General features: G+C 44.4%; 1 pseudogene; it reads left to right on the plus strand.

Annotated features, from left to right (window-relative positions):
* The first annotated feature begins 4400 nt into the window (after positions 1-4400).
* Positions 4401-6656, plus strand: LOC116910971 (annotated as a pseudogene).
* The last annotated feature ends 5283 nt before the right edge of the window (positions 6657-11939 follow it).

Below are 11939 nucleotides of genomic sequence, written 5' to 3' on the forward strand. Positions count from 1 at the left end.
AAAATACAGGTAAACAGGTAAGAGTCCTTAAAGAGGAAACAAATAAATTTACTTAAAGATATACTGAAATACATAATCAACAGGAGAAGGAATTAAACAAAATAGTCCAAGACCTAAAAATGAAAGTAGAAATAAAAAGAAAAAAAATGGAAGCAAACCTGGAAATAGACAACCTAGGATAGAGGTCAGGAACTACAGATGCAAAGCATCAACAACAGAATACAAGAGATAGAAAATAGAATCTAAGATGTAAAACATACGTTAGAAGATGTTGACACAATGGTGAAAGAAAATTCAAAATATAAAAATCTCCTAACTTAAAACAACCAGGAAATCCAGAACACAATGAAAAGACCAAACAATAAAAATAGGAATCAAAAAGAGCAAACATTCCCATCTAAAAGAACCTGAAAACATCTTCAAAAAAGTAATATAAGAAAGTGTCCCCAACCTAAAGAAAGAGATAGCCATAAATGTTCTAGAAGTCTATAGACGTGTGTGGTGTGTGTGTGTGTGTGTGTGTGTGTATGTGTGTGTGTGTGTGTGTGTGTGTGTTTGTGTGTGTTTGTTCACTAATCCAACCCTACAGAGGATTCTAGAAGAAAAGCTCCAACACAAGGAGGACACCAACACCTGAGAAAAACAAGATAACAATCATCTTATAAAAAAAACAAAAGGAGAGAATCACATATATCTTATGCCATCTACAACAACAAAAGTAACAGGAATAATGATGATCTGTTTTTGGTATCTCTCAATATAAATGGATTTAATTACCGAGTGAAAAAGACATACCCTAACAGAGTGGATATGCAACTAGGATCCAGCAATTTGACACATACAAGAAACACACCTCAATGACAATGACAAACACTAAATCAACACAGAAGACTGGGAAAAAAGTCTTCTAAACAAAAGGTCACAAGAAACAAATGGGAGTTTCCATCTTAATATCCAATAATATAGACTTTCAACTGAAAGTTGTCAAGTTTGATGGGGAAAGAAATTTTGTATTCATCAAAGGAAAAATGGACCAAAAGAAATTCTCAACCCAGAATGTCTATACCCCAAATTCAATGACTCCCACATTCATAAAAGCAACTTTACAAAAGCTCAAAACACTCAATGAACCTGACACAATATTAGCAGGAGAATTGAACAACCCATGCTTACTAGTAGGCTGGTCATTGAAATAGGGACATAACAAGAACACGGTGAAACTAATAGAAGATATGAACCAAATGGATTTAACAGATATCTACAGAACATTTCGCCTTAAAACAAAAGAATATACCATTTTCTTAGCATCTCATACTACAGGTGAGGAGAATACATCTGCGCCAACACCCAAACTAAATGGGTACCCAGGATCCAGGCACATAGTAACTGTCTGTCCAGCTAGTGGAATAGGTTCCTTCCAATCTTAACCAGTACCCTGGGCAGACCTTAGGCAATGGCTCCTCACCCAATCCCAATATCCCAGAGGAAGCTCGACTCCCAAGTGCTCTAACATGCCCAGGAACAGTTTGAACCTGAATCCTGAACAGACATGGGGTACTGGCTCTGCATCCACACTGCCTACAATACCCTGAGCCATTCTCCCAGGTTCTGTAAAGTGCCCAGAGTCACAGGTGAGGAGGCCACAACATCTACTCCAACACTGAATTAACTAAATCCTTCAGGATCCAGGCACATATGAACCTTCACCAGTGGCACAGGTTCCTTCTGGTTTTAACCTAGACCTGAAGTTGACCTAATCAGGCTGAGAATGGAATTAACGAAACAATACCCTTCACAATAGTCACAGATACTATAAAATGCCTTAGAGTAACTCTAACCAAGCAAGTGAAAAATCTGTATGCAAAAAAACATCAACTCTCTGATGAAAGAAATTAAACTTTTCAGAGGTTGTAAAGATCTCCCATGCTGACGGATTGGCAGGATTAATATAGTAAAAATTGCCATCTTGCCTAAAGCAATCTACAGAGTCAAAGCAATCCTCATCCAAATCTCCACTCAATTCTCTGTAGAGCAATTTGCAAATTCATTTGTGTCTGGACCAGACATCTGAACTAAGCAAAGCTAAAGCCCTGTCCTGAGCAGATTCCTGAGAAGGGCTTGACCTTTTCAAAGAACTTGTCCCCGGAAGACTGTTGCCTCAGTGTCTAAGGAGAATATCTTGCAGTTTAATGATTTACCCTATGTCCTTGGGCACTTCCCAGTACTCCCCCACCCTAAGCTTCAGTTCCTGCTTCAATTCCTGCTTCAGAGCTTTAAATGCTGTACATTCCTCTCAATAGAGGAGACCTTGACAAAAGAACCTTGCCTTGTCTCCTTCTTTTCTCCCCCCGCCCCTTGACCCTCAGGTAGCGCCTCTTTGGGACCCTGAATAACTAACCTGCTGTACGGGTCAATTTGGAAGAAAAAAATAATACAGTGAACCTTATTATCAACAATAAAAGAACCCCTGACCTCCACCTGTATTACAGAGCAATCGTTATAAAAACTGTATAGTATTGGTACAGAGATTTTCGAAAAAAAAAATACCATACATATTTTCTGCAGGAGATGACCTATCCAGAAAGAAAAAATATTCTTTTGGATAAAAAGAGAGAGAACTGCTTAGAGAACACACACAAACAAGGGGTACAAAGAGATCACTTAGAATATTAAGTAAAAAGAATATAGACAGAGAAATCTCCAGAAAAATAGGAGAACATAGAGAGAAGTAGACTGGAAAAGGTGTGTTAAGCAGAACATAGGTACAATCCCCTAGATTGCTTAAATTAATCCTGAATCATAAATGGAATTCCAGGAGCATCGCCCTCTCTGATTTCAAACTTTACTACAGATCTAAACTACTAAAAAGACCATGATATTGGCATAAAAATTAGACTCTTTGTTTTGAAAGACCCCCCAGAGTAGGGAGACCCTCACTCAACTATTAGGATGATGCAAGCCCCTAAGAACTCACAAGAGACCATCCTTGCTGTAATCATACAAGATTTATTGATAAGAACCAGTGCCCTGGGGTCAAGACTCGTATGCCACACAGGGGCAGAGGAGTTAGATGACGAGTAGCTGGGAGAAGGGGAATTTAAAGGAAGAAACCACAACCCAGGGAGGTAGGGATAGCGTCATTGGAAAGTGTCGAGAATACAAGTGAAAAATCACAAGGAGGAGCTTCCTGTTTCTCAACATTGTTTAACTTTATGGTCTTCCTGTTTTTCAAGATTGTTCTTTAAGATTTTAATTTAACTTTATGGTCAGCTAGTTCCTGGGAGAGAATTGCTGAACCAGAGAGTTGCTGAACCAGCTCATGTAATTGTTCTGCTCTAACTTTGAAAGACCCCCCCCCCATGAGTCTTAACTCAGAGATGCAAGAGGCTTGAACGAGCCCAGGCACGCCCAAATACCTAGGGCCGAGTCACCATTAAAACTAACAGACCATAAAAGGAAAGGAATACAGAACAGACTAGGAGTACCATTTCTGACTCACAGGCCACCTGGCAGGAAAGGATAAGCCCCTAGCCCCAGAAATTCAGGACGTCCCAGCCCGAACGTACTCTCTTACCACGTTACAACCTCATTCGAATATGATTCAAACCTGCCAATGTGTGTAGCTATACCTTATTACCTCATCATGTGAAATACCAATCATATGTGAACATGTCTATATGCCTTGTTTAAATCCACCAATCCCCGTAACTATGCATCTGCTTCTGTAAGCCTACTTCTGCTTCCCCAAACCCTATAAAAGCCCCATGCTGGAGCTGCTGGAAGCGCAAGTCCTCTGAAGAGACTAATAAACCCTCTTGCTGATTGCATTCGAGTGGCCTCGGCTCGGTCATTGGGCGCTTGGGTCTCTTCCTGAGGGAAAGGCCCTCTCCAGAGGTCTCATTTGAGGGCTCGCCTGGGATCTGGAGATCCTCCGCCCAGAGATCACTGACCACCCACCGGGAGGTAAGCCGGATGGCATCTGTCGTGTCTTGACCTGTCTTGTCTTGTCTTGTCCTGTGCGCATGTTCAATTTGTCTCAGTTTTGGACTCAGATCTGGGTTTTGGTCGGAGGAGAAGGCCCAGGGCCTTCAGTGACTCAGGGTTCAGGACCCTCAGTGCCTCCGTTTGGGCCGGCCAGAGAAGGAGCTGACGAGCTCGGACTTCTCCCCCCACAGCCCTGGAAGACGTTCCAAGGGTGTCTGGAGCCCGTTTCTTTGGGGCTCAGTCCGTATCGGAGGGATACGGTTTTGCTTGGAGGAGAGGGTCCAGGACCCTTGGCACCTCCATCTGACTCTTTGTTTTGGGTTTTACATTGAAGCCACGAGGCGCGTCTGTCTGTTGTTTGTCTGATCATTGGATTTGTCTGTCTAATTTGTGCCCTAATTTTCTTTGAAGCTACCATGGGACAATCGCTAACAACCCCGTTGAGTCTCACTCTAGACCATTGGAAGGACGTCCGAGACTGAGCACGTGATCAATCGGTTGAGATCAAGAAAGGAAAATGGCAGAACCTCTGCACGTCCGAGAGGCCCACTTATGATGTGGGATGGCCGGTGAAAGGCATTTTTAACAAGACCACTATTTTTCAGGTTAAGGAACTGATTTTCTGCCAGAAGCCGTACGGACACCCTGACCAGGTGCCCTACATTGTCACCTGGGAGAGCTTGGCATTTAGCCCTCCTCCTTGGCCAGAACCCTTTGTGGACCCGAATTGGCTTCCTGTTTCCCCTAAACCTGTTTCCCCGAGTCCACTTGACCCTTTGGTTGCTTCTTCCTCTCTCTATCCTGCTCTAACTAAGGAAGAGCCTCCCAAAGTCCCTCCCCCGAAACCTGTCCTCCCAGCGGACCCAAATTCCCCCCTTATAGATCTCCTGTTGGAAGAACCTCCTCCGTACCCTGTACCTACATCCCCGCCCAGGGAAGAGGAAGTGGAGACGCCTGCTAGACTGCGACACGAGGCGGCCCCTTCCCCTGTGGCTGGAAGACTGCGGGGATGACGCGAGGTGGCGCCAGACTTCACCTCCCAGGCCTTTCCGCTTAGACAAGGGGTCGGCAGCCAGACGCAATACTGGCCGTTCTCAGCGGCCGACATATAACTGGAAACAACACAACCCCCCCTTTTCTAAGGATCCGGTGGCTCTCACCGACCTGATAGAATCTGTCTTGCTCACCCATCAGCCCACTTGGGATGATATCCAGCAACTTTTACAGGCCCTCCTGACCTCTGAGGAGAAGCAGAGAGTGCTCTTAGAGGCCAGGAAACATGTTTTGGGGGACAATGGACGCCCCACCTTGCTCCTGGAAGAGATCGATGACGCATTCCCACTTACGAGACCTGATTGGGATTTCACCACGGCTGAAGGTAGGAGACACCTACGCCTTTATCACCAGTTGCTCCTAGCGGGTCTTCGAGGGGCGGCACGAAGACCCACCAATTTGGCTCAGGTGAAACAAGTTGTACAAGAGGCTGCGGAGACTCCCTCAGCCTTCCTAGAGAGACTTAAGGAAGCTTATCACATGTATACCCCTTATGATCCAGATGATCCAGGACAAATGACAAGTATCTCCATGTCCTTCATCTGGCAGGCAGCACCAGATATCAGGGCCAAGCTACAGAGACTAGAGAATTTACAAGGATATACATTACAGGATTTACTTAAGGAGGCAGAAAGAATTTATAACAAGAGAGAGACACAAGAAGAAAAGGAAGATAGAGTACGTAGAGAAAAGGATGAGAGAGGCTGAAAAAGAAGCAAAGAGTTGAGTCGAATTTTGGCCGCCGTAGTTCAGGGTCAAGAGAAAAGGGGAGAGAGGGTGGGAGTTCAAAAGGGGCCAAAGCTAGATAAGGATCAATGTGCTTATTGCAAAGAAAGAGGACACTGGGCCAGAGATTGCCCTAAGAAACCCAGTGGGCTCCGAAGACCCCGCCCACAGACCTCCCTCTTGGCCCTACATGAAGATTAGGGAGGTCAGGGCCAGGAGCCCCCACCCTTAGCACAGGATAACTCTTGCAGTTGGGGGGCAGCCAGTCACCTTTCTGGTGGACATAGGAGCCCAGCACTCAGTCCTCACCCAGGCCCCTGGACAACTCAGCGACTGGACGGCCTGGGTACAAGGAGCCACTGGCAGCAAGAGATACCGTTGGACTACAGATCGCCGGGTTCAGTTGGCTACTGGTAAGGTGACTCATTCCTTCTTTTTTTTTTTTTTTTTGGTTCTTTTTTTCGGAGCTGGGGACCGAACCCAGGGCCTTGCGCTTCCTAGGCAAGCGCTCTACCACTGGGCTAAATCCCAACCCGACTCATTCCTTCTTACATGTTCCGGATTGCCCATACCCTCTGCTGGGCCGTGACTTGCTTAACAAATTAAAAGCTCAGATCCATTTTGAAGAAGGAGGGACCCGAGTAATCGGCCCTTGCAGTACTCCTCTTCAGATTTTAACCCTTCAGTTAGAAGATGAATATAGATTATATGAACCAGAACAGGACAAGCCAAAATCTCTAGAAATAGACTCTTGGGTCACGAAATTCCCACTGGCCTGGGCAGAGACTGGCGGGATGGGGTTGGCGCTCCAACAGCCTCCCCTAATTATCCAGTTAAAGGCCACTGCTACTCCTGTCTCCATTAAACAGTACACCAATAAACCCTCTTGCTGATTGCATCCGAGTGGCCTCAGCTCAGTCATTGGGCGCTTGGGTCTCTTCCTGAGGGAAAGGTCCTCTCCGGAGGTCTTTCAACTTTTGGCTGTGGGGGGGGGGGCAACCTTAAAACTTCTACCTTTCATTCCCCACTTCTTCTAGTGGCTAGTTCTAATCATAGAACTAAATTTCAGTATCTTCATAATATTGATTTTTTTAACCTTGTAAAACATGATATTGCTGACATAACATCAAAATCTGAACAGCGCTTACTCTTTCTCTAATGAAGGTAACTAGTTTATTTAACACACATGGACCTATTAGCAGAAGCAGAAGCAAAATTAAGAAGGGTCCCATAAGGGCAAAATATCAGAGTAGTCATCCAAGGAGGTCTACTAAACCAGCTTTCGAAATATCCCAGATGTGCTTTTCTGTCTCTCTGTCTTTTGTCTAATCTTTTTTTGAAGTTTACTCATGGAGTCTTTAATTACTCCTGGATGTTCTACATAGAAGCAACATTCTTCTTTTAGTGTAGCACACAGACCTCCTTCTTTAAGGAATATCAGGTCTTCTCTTATTCTGAAGTACTACCTCTGAGAGGGAGGTTAGGGATTCTTGGAGGTCAGCTAAAAAGTCTTTTTTACTCTATTTGTATCTAAGTGAACGGCAGTTCTAAATTCTCCATAAGCCTTGTGTTGCAGGGCAATAGCAGATGTCCTTGTAGCTGCCCTTGCAGCACCTAAATCAGCCCTAAAATAATTTCCAGAATAATTCTCAACTCTCTTTTGTATCTTACTAAGTCTTTAGCATCAGCATTCCAATCTGGACAGCATCTGAACCCACACACAAAAGTCATGACAGCCTTTTAGAACTTCTGAACTTATACAGATTGTGATCCCTGAGGCACAGTCCTAAGAATTGTTAGGAGTACTAACATATGCAATACCTTCATAGTAAGTGGATGTTACATCATTTGCAAAAAAAAAATCAAGCCTACCCCCACACCTATGATTGGGGGACCTATCTCTATGAAACCCAGGGCAAACATGAAATTGTTGTTTCTAAAGCACATTCCTCAAGTGAGCATTACAGCAACCCCATCAATAACGTCTCTGATGTATCCACCTCTCTAACATGCAGGTCCAGGGAGCTTTTTGAAGATTTGAGTGTACCTCTAGGTCCCAGCTCCTAGCCCCAACAGCTAGTATGCGGCTGGTGAGGGCTGAGACTAGACTTGACAGCTGTCAGGGTGGTCAGCAGCACCAGGTATGGTCCTTTCAAGCAAGGCTCGTGTGTCTGGACTTGGTGTTTTCTTATGTAGCCGAGTCTCCGACCTGGAACTGGTGAGATGACTCAGGGGTCCCTGGGGCATAGGCTGCTGCCAGCTCTGACCAGATTTTTTTTCTGTATCACCTGTAGCCTTTAGCCTGGCATACAAATCATTATTACTATGACATGTTGGTTCAATAACCTCATCTAATACAGTCAGAGGAGCTGAGGCCCCATATAAGATATCAAAGGGGATAAGGCTGAATCTGGAAGGGATATTTCTTGCTCTGAAGAGAGCAAGAGGGAAGGAGTACCACCCAGTCTGCGACAGTCTCCATGGTCAATTTAGTCAGGGACTCTTTTAGAGTTCTATTTATTCACTCTACCTGTCCTGAACTTTGAGGTCTGCAAATACAATGTAATTTCCAATCGACCTCTAAATATCTGGTCACATCCTGGCTTGCCTTGGCAACAAAAGCATGGCTGTTGTCTGACCCGATTACCTTGGATACTCCAAACCAGGAAAAGATTTCTTCCAGTATCTTCTTGATGACTACCGAGGCCACCTCCTGCTTGGTGGGGAAAGTTTCTACCTGTTCCTGAAAAGGTATTTACAAGCACTAGGAGATACTTGCAACCATATTTTCCTAGTTTTATCTCAGTGAAGTTCACTTCGACTTCTCACTAAACTCCCTAGGTCTCTTTGCCCTGTTTGCTTGCTAAGCATTCACTTGCTGGCATACCTTACATTTTTATACTGCCTCTCTGGCTAAAATCTTAATGTCTATTACATATAGCTTAACTACTTGGATAAGCTTCATATTTCCTAAATCAGTACATTTGTGTTTTTGGCAAAGTGAGTCTTTCGTTTGTTCTCTAGGGAATATAGTTTATATAGTTTTCTCTCAAGTGCGCCATTATCTCTCTCTTTTTTTTTTTCTTTTTTTTTTCTATGCAATTTGGGCCTTTGCTTCTGTTGTACATTCTAGGTGAGGCTATCCCTTAGTCCGATCCCAGTTTCCAGTGGCTGTCTCTTGTAGGCATACAACCAGGATAGGCTCCTGCGTAGCCATTCTTTGAGCCACTTTATCTGCATTGTTATTGCCCCATGCCACTGAATCTCTTCCCTCCTAATGTCCTGGGCAAAGAATAATACTCACAGTTGCTGGCTTCATCAGGGCATCCAAGAGATGGCAAAGACATCTGCGCTAATGTGCTGGGGGTAGAGGTTTGTCCATCCCAGATGACATTTTTGTTATCCAGCATGGCAATACCCACTCATCTCTGACCTTCATGAAGAGAACTGTTCCCATCTGTAGAAAAGGTAGCCTCAGCTTTCAGCAGTGGTCGATTGGTTAATCACAGAGGTCTTCCCTACACCCATGGGCTACTGCCAGTACTTGACACTTGTGCTGTGGTGGCTCCAGGTCAGGACTGGGCAGCAAGGTGACCAGATTGCCCCCAAGTGGTGAAGAATCTAGTCCATGTCATCTGACCAGTGGTCCCATCCTCTGGGACATTTCATTTAAAGGCAAAGCATTTTTGACTTGAGGGTACACAGCTCATGCAGAAGAGAGTACCTTTCAAGTACTGGTTCACTGAGACAGGGTCAGCATGGGTCTTAAGCTCCACATACACAGTCTGCCCATATGCATACACATGGCTTCACCCAACCAGTTCAGCCCACACAAGCCATTTTGGAGAGCAAATTTCTCATGAGCAAGAGATAGGGTCCGTCAGGGATAACCATGAACTAGTGGGATACCCAGCCCACACCAAGATCTACTGTTCTTCAGGTAGTCCATAAATATTGTTTGTTGCTGGTAGCCCCCTGTACCCAAGGTCTTTTGATGGACACTGGCCCACTTGGGCGTAGGAGCACAGAGTGTTTGGCCCCTTTATCCACAAAACAATGGTGGGCTTCTCCTCTCTCCTGGGACAGGCCCTGACCCATGTCCTTTTTTCTTACAATAGGCACTCTGATCTTTAGCTAGGAATTCTCTTCTGTTGCCAGGTATTGTCTTTCTAGTCTCTCTAACTACTGTGGCCAGTATAAGTTTCTCTGTTGTCTTTTATTTCTTTTTAGTTCTCTAGCTTTTTCTTCTTTTTGTCTCTTTTCTTCACTATCTTCTTTCTCTTTTATCTCTTATGATCCTCTATAGTTACTAGGTGCTGTCCACTTATGTGTACACACCCTGAACCACACTTTAACCTTACTTTCTCTGCAACTTATACTAACTCTCTCAGCAACTTAGCTTAACCCCTCAAGTTTCTACAACTTTTCTTCGTATTTTTTTCTTACCTTAGCCAAATGACCATTTTTCAGCCCCTCAGGGACCCACCAATGGAGTCTGGCAGTTCCCTACCTTCAGGCATTTTCAAGTCAACAGTCAGAAGTGACGGCCTTCCATCTGTGTCTGAAACATTCTTTCTGGCTCTAGTAGCATTCTGTATTTCCTGTAACAGCCACTAACAAGTATTTCAAGTGGGCTAGTGAGAAAAACAATAATAGAGTCTAGAAAATAGAGGTTTGTTGAAGAGGACAAATAGCATTCAGTCACACAGAAAGACAATCAAAAGGTTAACAGACAAAAAAACAGAAGTGCGCACAAAAACAAACAAACAAACAAAAAACAAGCAGCTGCCTTGAGATCACCACAAAACTGAACTGATTCAGACTGGAGCATCCATGAGCTCACCAGAGACAGATGAAAGGGAGCAGATTCCATATCACTCCTCCTTCCCAACGGGACACCAAAGACAGATGGAGGAGAGCCGATTCTACAAAAATGATGGTTAAGTCATAGGTGCCCTCTGGAGGCCAGCCGATATCAAATGTCAGCCACTCCAAGAAGAAAATGCCTGCCATGGTGCCTTTTAATCTCAACTGACACGTTGTGTGCTCTAGCCCTAACTTCAGTCCAGTGATCTAAAGTCAAACTCAGAGGAGTCTTCACAGTCTGTCCCATCATCAAAGTCACAACAAAAAACAAAGACTTATGACACACAGACAAAGACCACTCTGGAAATATAGATGACTGGAAGGGTGTGCAGATTTCTTCAATCCAGGAGAGATACAGAACTACTGAATCCTCACTTGTAACCAGATGGGAATCTCCCAGGTGTCCCTTTGGTTCCCCGAGACCTCCTGGAATGTCTCCCAGGGCAGCACAATCAGTGAGCCCCTGGCACATCTACCTCTCCTGAGACATGACCTCTGTCTCTACCTGAGATGCGAGTGACTGCAAAACCAGAACTCACAAGCAAATACAGACCCAGAGTTCAGCTGGCACAAAAAAACAAGACAGAGACACTATCTCACCTCCAATTGGGTCTCTGGAGATGAGGCTGGTCGCTGATCCCAGATGAGCCCCCAAATGAAAGACCCTGGGAGCAGGAAGACCCTCACTCAGGTCTCAGTGTGACATGACCCCCTAAGAGCTCACAAGAGACCGTCCTTGCTGTAATTAGATGAGGTTTATTGATAGGAACCAGCGCACTGGGGTCAAGAATTGTATCTGATGCAGGGGTAGAGGAGTTTGACGATGAATAGCTGGGAGAAGGGGTATTTAAAGGAAGAAACAAAAACTCAACGGGGTAGGGGTGGCTTCATTGGAAAATGTTGAGAATACAAGTGATAAATCACAAGGAGAAGCTTCCTGTTTCTCAAGATTGTTTAACCTTTTGGTCAGCCAGTTCCTGGGAGAAACTTCCTGTTTCTCAAGATTGTTCTTTAACACTTTAATCTAACTTTATGGTCATCTAGTTCCTGGGAGGGAGTTCCTGAACTGGCTGATGTAATTCTTCTGCTCTAAACTTTTGTCTGGGGGGTCGAGGGACAACCTTAAAACTTCTACCTTCAGTCATTATAATCAGATCAAAGATCAATGCATAAATCTACACACTTATGGACATCTGGATTTTGATAAAGAAATCAGAAGAGTACAATGTAGAAAAGAAAACCTTTTCAATATATGTGTAAAGGTCCATGATTGGACAAAGAATGACAAAGCAGAATCAAGTAGTATGCAA

The sequence above is a fragment of the Rattus rattus genome, chromosome 10 (assembly GCF_011064425.1).
Source record: "Rattus rattus isolate New Zealand chromosome 10, Rrattus_CSIRO_v1, whole genome shotgun sequence".
Classification (NCBI taxonomy): Eukaryota; Metazoa; Chordata; class Mammalia; order Rodentia; family Muridae; genus Rattus; species Rattus rattus.